The sequence below is a fragment of the Notechis scutatus genome, chromosome Z (genome assembly GCF_049901735.1).
Source record: "Notechis scutatus isolate UNSWTSFEM ecotype Mainland chromosome Z, rNotScu1.2, whole genome shotgun sequence".
In the NCBI taxonomy this organism is placed as follows: Eukaryota; Metazoa; Chordata; class Lepidosauria; order Squamata; family Elapidae; genus Notechis; species Notechis scutatus.
The window spans coordinates 125442407-125464222 of NC_142025.1; the positions used below are offsets into that span (position 1 = coordinate 125442407).

At 39.5% G+C, this 21816-nt stretch overlaps 2 pseudogenes; one reads left to right on the top strand and one right to left on the bottom strand.

Annotated features, from left to right (window-relative positions):
• Positions 1–21816, bottom strand: part of LOC148129236 (C-type lectin-like) — a 55469-nt pseudogene that overhangs the window by 24141 nt on the left and 9512 nt on the right.
• Positions 6123–12481, top strand: LOC113430437 (C-type lectin lectoxin-Thr1-like; annotated as a pseudogene).

Consider the following 21816-nt stretch of genomic DNA (forward strand, 5'->3'; position numbering starts at 1 on the left):
TCTATCTATCTATCATCTATCTGTATACATGCTATGTTCAGGAGAGGTATGATTCAGTCTAGAATGTCTTATGGCTTGTTTACTGGAAACATAGTGGTTAATTTTTATTTATTTTTATTTATTTATTTATTTATTTGATTTGCCAATTGTTTACAAGATAATAAGTATAAGTGTATACATAGTTGTGAATACATGAAATGGGTATATATAAGAAAAATAAAAGAAGAATAAGAGAAACAATAGGACAGGGACGGTAGGCACGTTGGTGCGCTTATGCACGCCCCTACAGACCTCTTAGGAAAGGGGTGAGGTCAATAGTAGACAGTCTAAGGTTAAAGTTTTTGGGGTTTGGGGAAGAAACTACAGAGTCGGGTAGAGTATTCCAGACATTGACCACTCTATTGCTGAAGTCGTATTTCCTGCAATCAAGTTTGGTGCGGTTAACTTTGAGTTTGTATCTATTGTGTGCTCTTGTGTTGTTATGGTTGAAGCTGAAGTATTCATTGACAGGTAGGACATTGCAATGTATGATTTTATATACCATGCTTAAATCAGACCGAAGACGGCGTAATTCAAGGTTTTCTAGTTCTAGAATTTCAAGTCTGGTGGCATAAGGTATTCTACAACGAGTAGAGGAGTGGAGAACTCTTCTTGTGAAATATTTCTGGACTTTCTCAATTGTGCTAATATCAGATACGTAATGAGGGTTCCAGACTGATGAACTGTATTCGAGTATTGGTCTAGCAAATGTTTTGTATGCTCTGGTTAGTAGTGTGATATTACCAGAGAAAAAGCTACGTAGGATTAGGTTAACAACTCTTAATGCCTTTTTGGCTATGTAGTTGCAGTGGGCTCTAGCACTTAGATCATTAGAGGTGAGTATTCCAAGGTCCTTTACAGAGCTTGGGTCATCAACAAGATCTTGACTATTCAGCTTGTATTTTATTTTCTGATTTTTTTTGCCAATATGTAAGACAGAGCATTTATTTGTTGAGATTTGAAGTTGCCATTTGTTTGACCATTCTGATACATAGTCAAGATCTTTTTGTAGGGTAGCAGTATTGTCTGTGGTATTGAACAGCTTTACATCATCAGCGAAAAGAACGCAATTGCTCTTAATATGATCACAGAGGTCATTTATGTAGAGTATGAAGAGAGTTGGTCCTAGAACACTGCCTTGGGGGACACCACTATTGACAGGTACATAATTTGATAGGACGCTCCCAATTTTGACCATTTGTTGTCTGTTTGCCAGGAATGCTTCTATCCAGTTATTCAGTTGTCCAGAGATACCATAGGATTTTATTTTTAGGAGTAGTTTGTCGTGTACCACTGAATCAAAGGCTTTACAGAAGTCTATGTAGATTGCGTCTATTGCTTTGCCCTGGTCGAGTTGTGTTGTCCATATGTTTTTGCAGTGTAAGAGTTGCAGATTACAGGATAGTTTTTTTCTGAAACCAAATTGTTTATTGGAGAGTAGGTTGTTTGTCTCTAAGTGGAGGATGATGGATTGGTTAATAATTGATTCCATGACTTTACAGGTGACGCAGCATAAGGAGATTGGCCTGTAATTTTCAACTAGGCTTGGGTCTCCCATTTTGAAGATGGGGATGACTGTGGCTTGTGACCATAGGTTAGGCAAGGAGCTGGTTCTGAAAGATTTTTCAAAGATTATGCTTAGAGGTTTGGCTATGACAGTGGATAGCTTTCTTAAGAAGTAGGCACATATTCCATCCGGTCCAATAGATAGAGATGGTTTTAGATTGCGTAGTGCTTTTTCAACATTGTCTTCTGTGAAATCGATATGTATTAGATCATTGTTGTTATCTGTGGTACGGCTAGGAAATACTGGGCATGATCCATTGCTGTTTACAAATACTGAGCCGAAGAATGTGTTAAAGATGTTGGCTTTAATGGTGTCGTCGTTGCAGTCTTTACCATCAGGTCCTATCAAGGGAGGGATGGACCTTGAGTCTTTTAGTTTGTTGTTTACAAAATTGTAAAAAGCAGGTGGAATTGGTGCTTAGAAGGTTTTCCTCTTGTTTAATGTGATAATTGATGCATTCGGTCTTTATCTGGTGGCATAAATTTTGTATCGGCTTTTGAAATTGGCAACATGACCAGATTTGTTTTTCCGCCAGAGTGATCTCTTTTTGGATTGAAGTTTCCTTATTGTTATGGGTAATCTGCTTTTTGTTTTGTTTTGGGAGTTGTTGTTGGTACATATAGTTTGATGACTCTTTTGACTTCAAGTAAAAATATGTTGTAATGGTCTTCAACAGTATTGCATCCAGTGAATAGAGATTGCCAATCAAGGGATGAGAGATCGTTGTCTATAAGATCATAGTTGCCTTTTTGAAGTTACAATTGGGGATTACATCATTGTGGTGATTTTTGTGTGGGCGTATGTTGAGACAAAAGTCAATCATATTGTGGTCACTGCTGGAAAAGGGTTCTTTAGTTTGTATTCCGTAAATTAAATTCAAACTATTGCAGAAGATGAGATCGAGGCAGTTGTTTAGTCTAGTGTTGTTGGTTACTAGTTGTTCCAGTCCCAGATTTGTAATAGCATTGTAGAAGGTTGTGTGTATGATTTCAGTTGTACAATCATTTAGGGTCCAGTCAATATGAGGTAGATTGAAATCGCCAAGAAAGATAAAAGGGTATGGGCAGGATGCAGCCCATGTTAGTAATGTATTTAGCTTGTTTACATGTTCGATGTCATAATCAGGTGCTCTGTAACATAGTAAGAATCGAATTGTGATATTTAAGGATAGTTCACAGATGATGGTCTCAGGAAGAGCAAGCTCCTGGGTAACTTGGATATTTTTTAGATGTAAGGACTTTTTATAGAAGATAGCAACACCACCTCCTCTACGAATTTCACGATCTGATCGGTAAACATGATAGTCTCTTACTGTGGTAATGGAGTCAGGAGAGATGCATTGAGCCATGTTTCACAGACAAATATAATGTCGAATTTAGCCATATTTAGTAGGAGGAAAAATTCAGGTATTTTATTCACGAGGCTTCTTGCATTGAGTAGTTTGCATTTAAGGCCAGCAGTAGTTGGAATTGAGGTAGTTAGGGGCGTGCATGCCTAGTCTTGGGTGATGGTGGATCGGTTGAGGTAGGGTTGTGGTTGAGGGTTAAAGCTGAGTTGCGGGTTGTGTGGCTTACTTTTGATACAGTCAGCATGGTAGTCAATGTACAGGTCCTTCTCTCCATTGTCTAGACGTTTTTTGAGTTGGTGCGGAGTACACGGGAGCGGGCACGTTGCTGTATGGTTAGGTCAGGGCGACAACGGAGGTTCTTATGGTTGGTGTTGGTTTTGGCGAGTGAATTTATAGTGTAAATGAATTTACGTTTGCTTGATTCATTTTGCAAATGACCCTGCACAAGCGTGGGGCCACAGAGCCGTCTCTGTTTTTGAGCTCTCGGCCAATGCAGGAAATGTCAAGTATTTCATCAGCGGAGATGGTTGATGCTTGATAATCACTGATGATGTTTCAGACAGTTGTGATGTCATCATTGTCATTGATGACCTCTAGACCAAATAAGATGGCGTTTGGACGTTTCCGTTCACGCTCAACAGCTTCTCTGATGAGGATTGGGATATCAATATTTGTCTGGGTTGTGTTTATTTGTGGATTGGGTTTTGGATTGGGTTGTGGTTGTTGGGTAGAGATGTGGTTAGTAGCTATTGGATGTTCAGGTTTTTGCGTTGTGTCTTTTTTTTTCAAGGTTGGATATTCTTTCTTTTAGGGCGTCCAGGGATGCTACTATGGTGTTAAGGGATGTTTCAATGGTTTCAATGGTATCAACTCTTTCCAACAGATCCAGTTTGGGTTTGCATGGTTTGCAGAGATATGGAAACTCATTGGATGATTCCAGGTATTGAATAAATTGCTTGGTTAATCCCAAGCAGTCATGATGAGCGTATTTTTTTACACAGAGAACATTTGATGGAGTTTTCATTATCCTTTAGATTTGTAGCATTTAAGCCATGTGCAGGAGTCTTGTGGTTCATTGGTGGGGATTATCTTCTTTTTAGGTTGTGGTTTGGCATTGGATTTTCTTTTTGGCATGGTAGGTTTGTTAAGATAGTACGTTGATTGAATTAATTAAAGGAACAATTTTGGGTAATCTATATAGCCAATATCACACCAATCAATCAATTGCAGTAATCTCTCTAGTCAGATAATATTCCTGAGCAACAATCAGCCTAATCAATTAATTACTCTAATCACTAATCAATTAATTACACTAATCATTAATCACACTGTTCATTTAAATTCACTAAATCATTGGTTTTACTATTCAATTAAATTACATGAATCTTGATCTTTTAAACTAGTCAGTAATCACACTATTTGCACTAAACACTCTAATCACACTAATCAATTAAAACAATAAATCAATTAAACCATTAATAAAATATTTTATAGAAATTGATTATCTAATCGTTGATATAGGTGATGAGGTAGAAAAGTTGTAAGTTTTGAGGTAATGAATTAATCAGTGTTTGATTAAAGTAATGAGGTAGTATTAAGAGTCTGCAAGGAAAGGGTTAATTGTTTTACTAGCAGCTGTAGTTGACTGAATGAGAGGAATTTATTGCTCTTTGTAATAGCAGATTGCTATTACTCTGTAAACAAAAGGTTGTAACACGATGTTCAAAGGGTTTTTGAAATAGAGTAAAACTTGCTGAATTAAACACTTTGACTACAATCAATATGTCTCTGAATAAGATTGTTTTGCAATAGTTTCTTAAAGCTCTTCAAGTTGAGTAGTAGTAAAAATACAGTCCAGAAGTTTGGGTTAACCAATCCAATCTGTCCTTTACTTTTAACTAAATCTGACAGTAACTCCAGATTGTTAATCGCAGCTATTTTCCTCCTTAGAGTCCCACTTTCCAAGGAAAATTCCACTGCAGAAATTGGAGTGATTTTTACCAAGATTAAGCACGCTGTTACAAGATCTTTCCTTTCTTTTTTACTTCTGTCACAGCTTTGATTTAGCCATGCTAAGTCTCTTTTTAGTTCGGATGGAGAGGTTTTCTTCGAGTCAGTCTCAAAAGCATTCCTCTGCCATCCAGGATGACTTTTGGCTACTAAGAGCCTCAGGGCTTTTTCCTCCCTCGTTTTTTTTTTTTTTCCTGCCAGCTGACCGATGTGGCGGTGAAAACTGTGTGGGGGATATTAAAGGAAATGCATTGTCTGGCGTGGAAGATAACTTCTATCAGCTGTGTGAGGGATTTAAATGAAGGTAGGTTGTTAGCACTCCGCAGGCAGGCTCCGAGTGAAGGAAAGGGCTTCACTTCTCTGGGGAAGGAGAGGAGGGCTCCGGATCTGTTAGCAGGAATATTTGGGCTCCACAGCTTCAGAATCTAGCATTTTTGGGCTTGTTTTTTGGACTCAGGATTACTCATGGTTACTGGTGTAACAGCAGCTTTAAAAGTGGTTTCTGGTGCAGGTGATGGCTTTATAGGGAGATAGTAGTCCAGGAACGAGAGCTTCACCTTCCTAGTTGGGCGTCGCCATCTTCATCTTCCTCGCCATCTTCATCTTGAATCAGAGTTTCCATAAGTGGAACTTTATCTATGTCAACTTTTTATAAAAACCTGTGGTTAAGGATTCACTATTTGATCTCTCCTTCAACACTTTGTAAATGCTTAGTTGCAAAAGCTGAAAGGGCATTGGGATTAAAGGAAAAATGTAGGTTGAAGGATGTGGTTCCTTCAAGCTTTATAAAAACTGCAGTAAGTCAAAACAAAGGCTTATGTTTAACATGACTCCTTTGGTTAAGCTACTACATTAAACTTTCCAAAGAAAGCTACGGTTATAAAAGGATTATGACTTTGTGATTTCTTTGATGTATAGTCTGTTTCCTTTAGGAGCTGAAAGTATCTCTATTTTATGCTCACAAGTTTGATTCTATGAAATAGGCTGGGAGACAAAAGAGTGACTGGTCCAAATTCATACAAAGAGATTTGATGGTTCATGATCCTAACCCAACACTTCATCTCTACCCAAAACTAGCACTCTCTTCTGGTGTAATAAATAAATAATTGTTTTTAAAGGGAAAATATTTCTTGATTTCCTCTTAGCTGAAGAGCAAAAATGAGATCTTTGGCATATAGTGGTCTGTGGCTTCTTGGCTTTTTCATGGCAGGTGAGTTGTCCCTTATATATAAAAAAGGTCTGAAATCCAAGATGGGTGAAGAGAGAGAAATTGCCTATTGATCAGTCAAATATAGCAAAATGGAAGGCCAAAATACATGGCTATCAATAGAAGACAATATTTCTAGCTCAAGGTTGAATTATGAAATTCTTCCTCTCGGAGCTTGGTTGTTTGCCTGCAGACATATCACTTCCAGACCAAGTAACATTGTCACTGCATATCAGTGCCCTGATGAAGTTACATAGACTAGTAATAAAATGTCTCTTAAGCAAGCAACCAAGTTCAGGGAGCACCAAGAATTATCTAGATGACTGTCAATGTTTTGGTGACTTTTTCAGGCTGCAGTTTGGTTCAGTGGTAAAAAAGGTCTGTTTGGTAAACAGGGGATCTCAACTTCAATTCCTGGCTTCTCCCTAGGAAAGACCTAGGAAAGACTTATCTCAAACTACGGACAGTTTTACCATGGTTAGAATAAAGGAAACAAACCTCATTGAGAGTTTTGCAGTGATAATTCAGCGCCAGAAAAATAAACACAGATGGCTGATGCTTCATTTAACATCTTTATAAACATAAGTAGATTTTACAAACCAGTTGTAGATTTCTCCAACACGGAGCAAACTCAAACAGAAACATGTTGCAAGTTCAGAGCAGAGCTCCAGTCTTCAGCAAGCAAGCAAGTTAGTTTCATCTTCAATAGACAGACTCAGAGCTCAATATAGCTGCAGAGCTTAAGATAGCTACAGAGTTGCAGAGTTTAATATAGAGCCACGCCTAGGCTATTTTAGTTTCCAAACTATCCTCATTGGCTGATTTAGTTGCTATGCCTATTCATTGGCTGACCTTGTTGCCAAGCTCTATTCCAGTTCATGAATATACTGACAAACCTAAGTAAGGACATTATTAATTTGGCTGCGGCAGCAACCAGAAAAAGCTAATACAATCTTTGGTTGTATAAACAGAGGCACAGAATCAAAATCACATGAAGTATTGGTACTGCTTTATAAAGTAAGGCCGCACTTGGAATACTGCATCCAGTTTTGATGACCACATTACAAAAAAGATGATGAAAATAGAGAAAATATGCAAAGAAGAGCAAGTAAGATGATTAATGAAACTGGAAACAAAAACATATGAATAACAATTGCTGGATTTGGGTTTGGTTAGTCTAGAGAAAGGGAGGACTAAGGGGTGACATGATAACAGTATTCCAGTATTTGAGGGGCTGCCACAAAGAGGAGGGACTCAAATTATTCTCCTAAAGCATCAGAGTGCGGGACAAGAAACAATGGATGGAAACTAATCAAGAAGAGAAGCGATTTGGAATTAAGGAAGCACTTCCTAACAGTGAGGACAATGGAACAGCTTGCCTTCAGAAGTTGTAGGGGCTTCATCACTGAATGTTTTAAAGAAAAGGCTGAGCAGTCAGTTGTCCAAAATTGTATAGTCTCCTGCTTGAGCAGAGAGTTGGATTGAACTAGAAGACCTCTGAGGTCCCTTCCAGCTCTATTCTGATTGATTGATTAATAAATAATAGTGACAGGGACCCTTCTAATCTGCCGTTAGGTCCAACTAGGTTAAAGAAACAAAGAAGATGGTATCTTAAGTCCATAGACACCTCTTCCTGCTCCCTTTATGTTTAAGATAGCTGGTATCTTTTTCTCCTGAGATGGTGTCCATGTCAGGCCATTGTAAACAACTTGACAGCAATGAAGTTTAGTGTGAAAATGTAATCTTATAGAGGCTGGGATATTGAGCTCCTCCCTGCATTCACTTATTTTATAGTCATGACATAACCATACCCAGGGTTGGGATTAAAAAATCCCAAAAAACCGGCTCTCTGCCCAGTTGCTGGGTGGGCATGGCCATGGTGGGTGTGTCCTACTAGAACTTCCAAGAGGGCCATGTTTTTGCCTTCCCCAGAGTCCAGAGGCTTCCCTCAGGCTTCTGGGAGGGTGAAGATGGCCTCCCTGGGCTCTGGAGGGCCTGTTTCTGGACTTCTGTAATTTCTGGGAGGCTGTTTTTTGCCTTCCCCAGAGCCCAGAGTCCTGAGGCTTCCCTTGGGCCTCTGGGAGGACAAAAACAGCCTCTCCCAGGCTCCAGAAGCCCCCCAGAACCTGGAAACAGGCCCATTTCCAGACTTCCAGAACTTCCAGGAGGGCTATTTTTTACTCTTCCAGAGCCTCTGCACAGATCCTGCACTTACCTGCATCCAAAATGGGCTGCATGAAGACTTCTGGGAGGGGCGGGGTGGGGTGGGGCGGGCAGGGCAAACCAGATGTAAATTTAACATCTGGTTCGCTTGAACCGGCCCGAACCAGCTGAATCCCACCCCTGACCATATACCCCTTCCATCATTCATGTCTTACTGTGTTTCCCCAGCTTCTCAAGCTGGATTCTGTCCAAGGGAATGATTACAATATCAGAGGAACTGTTATGGGCTCTTCCATGAGAAGCTGAGCTGGCATGAAGCCGAGGTAAGATCTGTAATTTGTAAGAAAGTTGTGATGGATGAAACATCTCAGCCTCATGTGCTTCCCCCTTGTATTCAGATCAGGTGCCAAAGCTATGGCCGGGGGACCCACCTTGCCTCTATCCTTACCTGGCCAGAAACATTGATTGTATCCAAACATATCTCTGCCTATATGAAAGAAAAAGGGGTTGATGTATGGATTGGCCTCCATGATGTTCGCCACGTAAGCATGATCCTCCAGATTTCTCTATCAATAACCAGTCCCCCATTCCTAACATCCATCTAACCTCTGTTGACTTGATGGTCCTTTTGTTTGGATATGGTGTGTATTTCTTCTGTCTTGGGGATTTCAGAATGGGAACTGGAGGTGGACAGACGAGTCTGCTTTCAATTACAAGAACTGGATGCGTGGAGAACCCAACAATCTTTGGAATTCTGAATACTGTGCTGCTCTCCGAGCACCTGCAGGTAGGTTTTCCATTCAGAGAAGGTTGCATGGTTTTGGGGAAGTCAGTAGTCAGGGTTGATCATCTGAAAAATACAAGTAGTCCTTGTCTTATGACAAGTTCATTCATCAGCTGTTTGAAGTTATAATGGTGCTGAAAAAAGTGATTGAAGATTGATCAAGTGATTGATCTTCACACTAACAACCATCACAGGTCATGTGATCAAAATTTAGATGTTTGGCAATTGGCATATATTTATGGAAGTTGCAGTTTCCCAGGGCTAGGTGACTGCTTTTTGCAACCTTCTCAGGTAGCTTACAGCAAATAAAGTCAATGAAGGAAACTGGATTTGAGCCGCAGTGGTTAGAATGAAGTACTATAGGCTAATTCTGACTGCCAGCCACCTGCAATTTGGCAGTTCAAATCTCACCAGGCTCAAGGTTGACTCAGCCTTCTATCCTTCCAAAGTCAGTAAAATGAGGACCTGGATTGTTGGGGGCAATATGTTGGCTCTGCGGTAAAGCACTGTGAAGCAGTATATAAGTCTAAGTGGTATTGCTATTTTTTGAACAACTACAACAACAAAAAATCTTCTCTCTCTCTCTCTCTCTCTCTGTCTCTGTCTCTCTCTCTGTATGTGTATGTATGTATATATATATATATATATATGTGTGTGTGTGTGTGTGTGTGTGTGTGTGTGTGTGTATCTTTGGTTATTCGGGTTTTCTCCCGCGTAAGATTGGAAGTATCTAGGCAACGTTTCTATGAAGTCTCATTCATCATCTTCAGGCTTCTGTCTTCAGCTCTGTGCTTCTCAGAGTGATGTGAGCTAGCAGCTGCTTCTTCCTTTTAACTGCTAGTGGGGTGTGACTTGATTGGGTGGGGGCTTGGCTGTGTTCTGATTGGGTGGGGGTGTGTTCTCATTGGTTGGGGGTTTGGCTGTGTTCTGATTGGTTGGGGGTTGGCCATGTTCTGATTGGCTGGAGGTGTGTTCTGTTCAGGTGGGGGCTTGGTTGTGCTCAGGTTGGTCTTAGTTACTGGGGATTTGAGCTGGTGAGCTGTGATCTTGCTGTTTGGCTTCGAGTTCGTGGTCGTGCTGCATCTTCATGGTGGGGGTCAGTTCGCTTCATGTATGGCTCAGAGGGGTTTGAAGTGGGTAGTGATGCAGCTGCAGTGCGGCTTCTGGTCTGTGGTCGTGTCTCATCTTCTGTGTGGGTGTGAGTCTGCTTTTTATGTGGAAGTGTGGTGGTGGCATCTCGTGTGGCCCTCGTGGGTGTGGGTCTGGTGTCATTCATCATGTTAGGTACTCGTCTGTTCATGAGGGCGGATTTCCAAATGGCTGGTAAGCGGGAGGTGTCATCTCTTTTATTCATGCTGTGTGGGCGTTTTTCTATCTCTATGGCTTCTCTGATTATTCTGTTGTTGAAGTGTTCGGTTTGGCGATAGTTCTGGTATTTTTAAAGTCAATCTCATGTCCTGTGGCTTTGAGGTGTTGGACCAGGGAAGAGGTCGGTTCTTCTTTTTTGATTGAGTTCTTATGTTCTTCAACGCATGCACTTATTCTCCTGTTAGTTTGTCCAATGTATGTGGTGGGACAGGCGGTGCAAGGGATTTCGTATACTCCTTGGCTTTTTAACTCGATTTTGTCTTTAGGGTTTCTTAGGATGGTGGATATTTTTCTGTTTGTGCAGAATGCTGTTTTAATGTTGTGTTTTTGGAGGATCTTGCTGATTTTGTCTGTAGTGCCTTTTATATATGGGAGGAGGGCTTTGCCGTTCTCTTGTTCTCTGTCTTGGATTTTGGTTGGGGTTTCTTTTTGGATTAGGTGGGTAATCTTCTTTCTAAAGACAAAATCGAGTTAGAAAGCCAAGGAGTATACGAAATGAATGAGACTTCATCGAAACGTTGCCTAGATACTTCCAATCTTACGCGGGAGAAAACCCGAATAAACAAAGATCCACATACAAATACCCACGAGAACCTCAGAAAACAAATACACACACACACACACACACACACACACACACACACACACATATATATTCGTAGATTTTCATGGGTACAGGTATGTAGGTCTAGGTGTGTTTGGGTCTTTTCCCATGTAAGATTAAGAGTATCTTAATTAAGATTAAGACTATCGCCATCCTCAGTTCTTTGCACTGGCACAAAGCCGAAAGCACCAGCCTGAGGATGGTGAGTGGGTATTTTCCCACGTCATTATAGTTGTGCTTTTAAAGTTGTAGCAACATTTCGGCATATATACATACATACATACATACATACATACATACATACATACATACGTGTGTGTGTGTGTGTGTGTGTGTATGTGTGTATGTGTTGAACTGACCCCCACCATGAAGATGCAGCACGACCACGAACTCGAAGCCAAACAGCAAGATCACAGCTCACCAGCTCAAATCCCCCAGTAACTAAGACCAACCTGAGCACAACCAAGCCCCCACCTGAACAGAACACATCTCCAGCCAATCAGAACATGGCCAACCCCCAACCAATCAGAACACAGCCAAACCCCAACCAATGAGAACACACCCCACCCAATCAGAACACAGCCAAGCCCCCACCCAATCAAGTCACACCCCACTAGCAGTTAAAAGGAAGAAGCAGCTGCAAGCTCACATCACTCTGAGAAGCACAGAGCTGAAGACAGAAGCCTGAAGATGATGAATGAGACTTCATCGAAACGTTGCCTAGATACTTCCAATCTTACGCAGGAGAAAACCCGAATAACCAAAGATATATATATATATATATATATATATATATATATATATATATATATATATATATATATATATATATATATGTGTGTGTGTGTGTGTGTGTGTGTGTGTGTGTGTGTGTGTACATGTACATGTATATGTATATGTATAAGTACCCTGAAAACTTAAGAATATATATATATATATATATATATATATATATATATATATATATATATATATATATATATATATATTCTTAAGTTTTCGCGGGTACTTACATGTATGGTATTCAGCTTTGTTCGGGTATTTTGCCATGTCATTATAGTTGTGCTCAGAATCTCATCTGCCATCATCAGGCTTCTGTATTGTGTTCTGTATTGTGCTCAAATAGCTTGTGAACTCTATCATCAGGATCACTGAAGAAAGGGCATGATGATTTATTTTAGAATGCACACACAGCTGACACTATTGCTTTGACTTTGTATCCGTGAGAAAGGATGTCAAATGAGACTATCAATTCTGTGAAAACATGTCTTCATTTTCCTCATTCCATTCACCTTAAAGCAGAGAGTAGCCTGGTTCAACCCAAGAGTTCCCCAGCCAGTAGCAAAATTCTGGTTTTTGCAATGTCAGAATTTTCCAACAGAACAGAGTAAGAGAGAACCATGGAAATAGCAATAGCAATAGCACTTAGATTTATAAACCTCTTTATAGTGCTTTACAGTCCTCTCAAAGCAGTTTACAGTGTCAGCATATTGCCCCCAACAATTTGGGTACTCATTTTACCCACCTCAGAAGGATGGAAGGCTGAGTCAACCTTGAGCCTGATGAGATTCAATCTGCCAAATTGCAGTGGGAGTAGCTTGCAGTACTGCACTCTAACCATTGCGCCACCAAGGCTCTCTAAATCTTCTAGTTCAACCCCCTGTTCAATCAACAAATGGTTGTCCAATCTCTTCTTTAAAACCTGCAGAGATGGAGCATCCACAACTTTTGAAGGCAAGCCGTTCCACTGGTTAATTGTTCTCACTGTCAGGAAATCACTCCTTAATTCTAGGTTGGTTCTCTCCTTGATTATTTATTTATTTATTTATTTATTTATTTATTTATTTTTATTTTATTTATTTGATTTGCCAATTGTTTACAAGATAATAAGTATAAGTGTATACATAGTTGTGAATACATGAAATAGGTACATATAAGAAAAATAAAAGAAGAATAAGAGAAACAATAGGACAGGGACGGTAGGCACGTTGGTGCGCTTTATGCACGCCCCCTACAGACCTCTTAGGAAAGGGGTGAGGTCAATAGTAGACAGTCTAAGGTTAAAGTTTTTGGGGTTTGGGGAAGAAACTACAGAGTCGGGTAGAGTATTCCAGACATTGACCACTCTATTGCTGAAGTCGTATTTCCTGCAATCAAGTTTGGTGCGGTTAACTTTGAGTTTGTATCTATTGTGTGCTCTTGTGTTGTTATGGTTGAAGCTGAAGTATTCGTTGACAGGTAGGACATTGCAATGTATGATTTTATATACCATGCTTAAATCAGACCGAAGACGGCGTAATTCAAGGTTTTCTAGTTCTAGAATTTCAAGTCTGGTGGCATAAGGTATTCTACAACGAGTAGAGGAGTGGAGAACTCTTCTTGTGAAATATTTCTGGACTTTCTCAATTGTGCTAATATCAGATACGTAATGTGGGTTCCAGACTGATGAACTGTATTCGAGTATTGGTCTAGCAAATGTTTTGTATGCTCTGGTTAGTAGTGTGATATTACCAGAGAAAAGCTACGTAGGATTAGGTTAACAACTCTTAATGCCTTTTTGGCTATGTAGTTGCAGTGGGCTCTAGCACTTAGATCATTAGAGGTGAGTATTCCAAGGTCCTTTACAGAGCTTGGGTCATCAACAAGATCTTGACTATTCAGCTTGTATTTTATTTTCTGATTTTTTTGCCAATATGTAAGACAGAGCATTTATTTGTTGAGATTTGAAGTTGCCATTTGTTTGACCATTCGGATACATAGTCAAGATCTTTTGTAGGGTAGCAGTATTGTCTGTGGTATTGAACAGCTTTACATCATCAGCGAAGAGAACGCAATTGCTCTTAATATGATCACAGAGGTCATTTATGTAGAGTATGAAGAGAGTTGGTCCTAGAACACTGCCTTGGGGACACCACTATTGACAGGTACTGAATTTGATAGGACGCTCCCAATTTTGACCATTTGTTGTCTGTTTGACAGGAATGCTTGTATCCAGTTATTCAGTTGTCCAGAGATACCATAGGATTTTATTTTTAGGAGTAGTTTGTCGTGTACCACTGAATCAAAGGCTTTACAGAAGTCTATGTAGATTGCGTCTATTGCTTTGCCCTGGTCGAGTTGTGTCGTCCATATGTTTTTGCAGTGTAAGAGTTGCAGATTACAGGATAGTTTTTTTTTCTGAAACCAAATTGTTTATTGGAGAGTAGGTTATTTGTCTGTAAGTGGAGGATGATGGATTGGTTAATAATTGATTCCATGACTTTACAGGTGACGCAGCATAAGGAGATTGGTCTGTAATTTTCAACTAGGCTTGGGTCTCCCTTTTTGAAGATGGGGATGACTGTGGCTTGTGACCATAGGTTAGGCAAGGAGCTGGTCCTGAAAGATTTTTCAAAGATTATGCTTAGAGGTTTGGCTATGGCAGTGGATAGCTTTCTTAAGAAGTAGGCACATATTCCATCCGGTCCAATAGATAGAGATGGTTTTAGATTGCGTAGTGCTTTTTCAACATTGTCTTCTGTAAAATCGATATGTATTAGATCATTGTTGTTATCTGTGGTACGGCTAGGAAATACTGGGCATGATCCATTGCTGTTTACAAATACTGAGCCGAAGAATGTGTTAAAGATGTTGGCTTTAATGGTGTCGTCGTTGCAGTCTTTACCATCAGGTCGTATCAAGGGAGAGATGGACCTTGAGTCTTTTAGTTTGTTGTTTACAAAATTGTAAAAAGCACGGGTGGAATTGGTGCTTAGAAGGTTTTCCTCTTGTTTAATGTGATAATTGGTGCATTCGGTCTTTATCTGGTGGCATAAATTTTTGTATCGGCTTTTGAAATTGGCAACGTGACCAGATTTGTTTTTCCGCCAGAGTGATCTCTTTTTGGATTGAAATTTCCTTATTGATATGGGTAATCTGCTTTTTTGTTTTGTTTTGGGAGTTGTTGTTGGTACATATAGTTTGATGACTCTTTTGACTTCAAGTAAAAATATGTTGTAATGGTCTTCAACAGTATTGCATCCAGTGAATAGAGATTGCCAATCAAGGGATGAGAGATCGTTGTCTATAAGATCATAGTTGCCTTTTTTGAAGTTACAATTGGGGATTACATCATTGTGGTGATTTTTGTGTGGACGTATGTTGAGACAAAAGTCAATCATATTGTGGTCACTGCTGGAAAAGGGTTCTTTAGTTTGTATTCCGTAAATTAAATTCAAACTATTGCAGAAGATGAGATCGAGGCAGTTGTTTAGTCTAGTGTTGTTGGTTACTAGTTGTTCCAGTCCCAGATTTGTAATAGCATTGTAGAAGGTTGTGTGTATGATTTCAGTTGTACAATCATTTAGGGTCCAGTCAATATGAGGTAGATTGAAATCACCAAGAAAGATAAAAGGGTATGGGCAGGATGCAGCCCATGTTAGTAATGTATTTAGCTTGTTTACATGTTCGATGTCATAATCAGGTGCTCTGTAATATAGTAAGAATCGAAATGTGATATTTAAGGATAGTTCACAGATGATGGTCTCAGGAAGATCAAGCTCCTGGGTAACTTGGATATTTTTTAGATGTAAGGATTTTTTATAGAAGATAGCAACACCACCTCCTCGACGATTTTCACGATCTGATCGGTAAACATGATAGTCTCTTACTGTGGTAATGGAGTCGGGGAGAGATGCATTGAGCCATGTTTCACAGACAAATATAATGTCAAAGTTAGCCATATTTAGTAGGATGAGAAATTCAGGTATTTTATTCATGAGGCTTCTTGCATTGAGTAGTTTGCATTTAAGGCCGGCAGTAGTTGGAATTGAGGTAGTTGGGGCGTGCGTGCCTAGTCTTGGGTGATGGTGGATCGGTTGAGGTAGGGTTGTGGTTGAGGGTAAAAGCTGAGTATTGGGTTGCGTGGCTTACCTTTGATACAGTCAGCATGGTAGTCAATGTACAGGTCCTTCTCTCCATTGTCTAGACGTTTTTGAGTTCAATGCGGAGTACACGGGAGCGGGCACGTTGCTGTATGGTTAGGTCAGGGCGACAACGGAGGTTCTTATGGTTGGTGTTGGTTTTGGCGAGTGAGTTTATAGTATAAATGAATTTACGTTTGCTTGATTCAGTTTTGCAAATGACTCTGCACAGGCGTGGGCCACAGAGCCATCACTGTTATTGAGCTCTCGCCAATGCGTGAAATGTCAAGTATTTCATCAGCGGAGATGGTTGATGCTTGATAATCCCTGATGATGTTTCGGACAATTGTGATGTCATCATTGTTATTGGTGACCTCTAGACCAAATAAGATGGCGTTTGGACGTTTCCGTTCACGCTCAACAGCTTCTCTGATGAGGATTGGGATATCAATATTTGTCTGGGTTGTGTTTTTTTGTGGATTGGGTTGTGGTTGTTGGGTAGAGATGTGGTTTGTAGCTATTGGAAGTTCAGGTTTTTGCGTTGTTTCTTTTTTTTCAAGGTTGGATATTCTTTCTTTTACGGCGTCCAGGGATGCTACTATGGTTTCAATGGTATCATTTCTTTCCAACAGATCCAGTTTGGGTTTGCATGATTTGCAGTAATATGGAAACTCATTGGATGATTCCAGGTATTGAATAAATTGCTTGGTTAATCCCAAGCAGTCATGATGAGTGTATTTCTTACACAGAGAACATTTGATGGAGTTTTCATTATCCTTTAGATTTTTGTAGCATTTAAGGCATGTGCAGGAGTCTTGTGGTTCATTGGTGGGGATTATCTTCTCTTTAGGTTGTGGTTTGGCATTGGATTTTTTTTTTGACATGGTAAGATAGTATGTTGATTGAATTAATTAAAGAAACAGTTTTAGGTAATCTATATAGCTAATATCACACCAACCACTCAATTGCAGTAATCTCTCTAGTCAGATAATATTTCTGGGCAACAATCAGCCTAATCAATTAAATATTCTAAACACTAATCAATTAATTACACTAATCATTAATCACACTGTTCATTTAAATTCACTAAATCATTGATTTTACTATTCAATTAAATTACATGAATCTTGATCTTTTCAACTAGTCAGTAACCACACTATTTGCACTAAACACTCTAGTCACACTAATCAATTAGGACAATAAATCAATTGAACCATTAATAAAATATTTTATAGAAATTGGTTATCTAACCGTTGATATAGGTGATGAGGTAGAAAAGTTGTAAGTTTTGAGGTAATGAGTTAATCAGTGTTTGATTAAAGTAATGAGGTAGTATTAAGAGTCTGCAAGGAAAGGGTTAATGCTGTTGTTGACTGAGAGGAAATTATTGCTCTTTGTAATAGTAGATTGCTATTACTCTGTAAACAAAAGACTGAAATACGATGCTCAAAGGGATTTTGAAATAGTGTAAAACTTTCGTAAGCTGTTCAAGTTGAGTAGTAGAAGAAAATACAGTCACGTGGCTTGGGTTAACTTATCCGATCTGTCGTTTACTTCCAACTAAATCTGGTAGTAACTCCAGATCGTTAATCGCAGCTATTTTCCTCCTTAGAGTTCCACTTTCCAAGGAAAATTCCACTGCAGAAATTGGAGTGATTTTCCACTAGGATTAAGATCGCTCCTTTCCTTTTACTTCAGGCACAGCTTTGATCTAGCCACGCCAAGTCTCTTCTTAGTTCGGATGGAGGGGCCCTGTTCGGGTATGAGCCTCAGGGCTTTTTCCTCCCTCCTTGTTTATTTCTTTTTCTGCCAGCTAACAGATGTGAAAACTGCGTGGGGGATATTAAAAGAAATGCATTGTCTGGTGTGGAAGACAACTTCTATCAGCTGTGTGAGAGATTCAAATGAAGCGAAGGTAGGTTATTTGTTCTCTGTAGGCAGGCTCCAAGTGAAGGAGAGGGCTTTGTTTCTCTGGGGAAGGAGCTCCGGATCTGTTAGCAGGAATATATGGTCTCCACCGGCTTCAGAATCTAGCGTTTTTGGGCTTGTTTTTTGGGCTCAGGTTTACTCACGGTTACTGATGTAACAGCAGCTTTAAAAGTGGTTTCTGGTGCGGGTGATGGCTTTATAGGGAGGTAATGCTTCAGGAGCGAGGTCTTCACCTTCCTAGTTGGGCGTCGCCATCTTGTTTCCTATTAGTTTCCATACATTACTTCTTGTCCTTCCTTCTGGTGCTTTGGAGAATAGCTTGACTCCCTCTTCTTTGTGGTAGCCCCTTAGATTCTGGAACACTGCTATCATGTCATCCCAGTCCTTCTTTTCACTAGACTAGAAATATCCAATTCCTACAACCATTCTTCATGTCTTTTAGTTTCCAGCCCTCTAAACATCTTTGTTGCTCTTCTCTGCATTCTTTCCAAAATCTCAACATGTCTTTTATATCATGGTGACCAAAATTGGATGCAGTATTCCACCTATGGTCTTACTAAGAGGATAATACTGTACTAATACTTCACATGATCTTGATTCTATCCTGCAGTTAATGCAGCCTAGGCATGCATTGGCTTTTTTGGCAGCTGCAGCACACTGCTGGCTCATATGCAAGTGGTTGACTCCTAGATCTGTCTTGCAGTTCATGTTATTGAACTACCTAATTTATATCTGTACATTTGGTTTTCCTTGCCTAAGTGTAAAACCTTACTTTTCTCCCAATTGAACTTCATTTTGCTAGACAGGGGCTCAGTATTCAACTCTGTTAAGATCTTCAGCCTATCTTCTGGGGTGTTGATTATTTCTGCCAGCTTGGTGTCATCTGCAAATTTGATGAGTTCCCCTTTTATTCCCTCAATTAAATTATTTATGAAGATATTGAAGAGTAATTAGTTAATATTTTTTGTATCAGACAGGTTCATCTCTTTCTCCTACACCTTCCCTCTAATTGTATGATATATAGTTTTATAAAAGGAATTAGGAAGAAAGGGAATGGAGAAGAGAATTCAGGATTAAAATAGATTAAGAAGGGAAGACATGTGCACAGCCTCATATTATTGTGAGTTGATTCTTCCACTCCGCTGAAAATATATATTAAGATACACCAGCGTGATAGGTTTAGATGACTCCTCCTGATACCTTGAACTCTTAAACGGAAAAGAAAAGATCCAAATGAGTATTATCTGGAAGCCTTTATAAACTCCTGGGATGAAACAAGAGAAGCCACTGAGTGCCAGGCAGTTATTTTTGAACAAATTAAAGGTATGGAGGTATTGTAGACCATTTGCAATACATGATTGTTCTCCAGCTCCTCTTGGCATATCACACCACACTCTTTTGTGTGGTGTTCTTCCTATCCTGCCTATTCAGTTGGAAACTCTGAAACTCTTGCAGAAACTCAACATAACATGAGAATGGTGGATAGGGGTAACATAATGCTCAATTTAGAGAAATTCCCAGTTTCTTGAGAAAATAATATAATATAATATAGATATTATGAGTAATGATTATGAGGTTATGTAAATAATTTTTTTTCTAATCTTAGTTATAATATGCTCCATTTCATTCATTTGGGCTCCGTCTTTAACAGAACATACATATTTGAATAGAACCAAACCCATTAATTGAATTTAGAGATACATTATTAAGATCCAAGTGGAAAAAATAAAATTCATTAAGGTAGTTTCAATAGAAAGCCTACCTCTTGAAAGACTCTGTCTTCTATGTGGGGAAAGGAAAAGAAGGAAGGAAGAACTCTGACCTTTCTAAAAGTAATTGAAGGGGAAAGGCCAAAATAATTTCCTCACTTGAAATATAGAGTATCTCATAGATCTAAAGAGCTATTATTGAGACAGCATAAAGCCTGTTCTTACTACAAATCTATCAGCTCAATGATCGCTGAAATGCCTCATGGCATTTTTCTTATGGAATGGGACAACTTGCTACAGCCAACTTAGTGCGATTAACTCACCATGGTCAACTCACCATGGCCAACTTGCTGTAGGACAACTCACCACAGGACAATTTAATAATTCAATTTAATTATTCAAAATAAATAAAAATATTTTAATTTTTGTCATTCACATTTCATTCTGTTCCTCCTTTTGCATCCTTTCTTTAATTATTCTATTCCATCATTTCTTTGATATTAGTGTCTCTTCATCTGTAGTGAATTATCCCGTGGTGAGTTGGCCATGGCAAGTTGTCCTGCAGCGAGTTGGCCATGGCAAGTGGGCCATGTCAAGTTGGCTGTAGTGAGTTGGCTGTGGTGAGTTGGCCATGGCAAATTGTCATAGATCCTTTTTCCTCACTAGGGTTTCATAGATCATGAACTGTCATGTATTGATGATTTGGAGAAGTTATAAACCTAGTAAGACCATAACCTTGAAGTTCCTCTCAATCACTTATGGGGACTTTTCCAATGAAAGGAAAACAGAAGAGGAACACTCATATTGATAAGGAATGAATTTCCACCTAATAACCTTTGTGATGTCCAAATTTTGTTAGTTGCGAAGTTGTGTCTGACCCATCGCGACCCCATTGACAATGTTCCTCCAGACCTTCCTGTCCTCTACTATCTTCTGGAGTCCATTTAAGCTCACGCCGACTGCTTCAGTGACTCCATCCAGCTACCTCATTCTCTGTCATTCCCGTCTTCTTTTGTCCTCAATCTTTCCCAGCATTAGGCTCTTCTCCAGTGAGTCCTTCCTTCTTATTAGGTGGCCAAAGTATTTGAGTTTCATTTTCAGCATCTGGCCTTCTAAAGAGCAGTCAGGGTTGATCTCCTCTAAGACTGACCGATTTGATCACCTTGCAGTCCAAGGGACTCCCAGGAGTCTTCTCAGCACCATAGTTCAAAGGCCTCTTTTTACAGCCATACATTACAACTGGGAAAACCATAACCTTGACTATACACACTTTTGTTGGCAGGGTGATGTCTCTGCTTTTTAGTATGCTGTCTGGATTTGCTGTAGCTTTCCTCCCCAGGAACAAGCATCTTTTAATTTCTTGGTTGCAGTCCAAATGGCCAGTTTTAGATATTGCCCTCACTAAGAGAGTGTTGGAATGGGGAAATTAGTTAGATAGAAAACATTACATGTTCACTTCCTGTAATTGGATACTAGGTCAAGGCATGCAAATTAGAGCTATCCCTTTGCAAGACCATTCATCTTCAAAGTTTTCAAAACTTTGACTCTTCAAAGAGTCAAAGTTTCATTGACTCTTAAACTGTGTATTGCTTCACCGAGGCAAGTAAATCATCCTAAACAGGCAAATCCATCTTATCCAGCATATCAACCATATTTCCTCCAATGTACTCTCAAGAAAATTTCTACGCTTCCTGAATTTTTACAGATAATGGGACGTGCAAGGAAATATTTTTTCTCCCATCTGTCTGATCCACATTAGAATTTTCAGCACAGCAATATATGTTAATTCTGGGTGGATTAAATTTCATTTGAGGCCCTTCACCACAAAATTGAGTCCAGATATTCATTTGGGATTTCTACTCCTTGTATACAACAGCTGGAATATCTTGTTTGCCGAAATCAGCATTCTATGATTTTAAATAGGACTCATTTTAAAAAGTCCCAGAGCAAAGTGATCTCTCTCTCTCTCTCTCTCTCTCTCTCTCTCTCACACACACACACACACACACACACACACACATCCATCCAGCAGTGTCTGGCAGCAAGTAGTCAAGCAAGGCAATTAATCTAGGAAGCCAGGAAGAAAGCAGGAAATCCAGAAAACTTCAAACATTGGCAACGGTACTCAACATTCCAGGAATTCAGCATTTGTTCCCAACAAATGCTCCTCCCTACAATGTCTTCTTA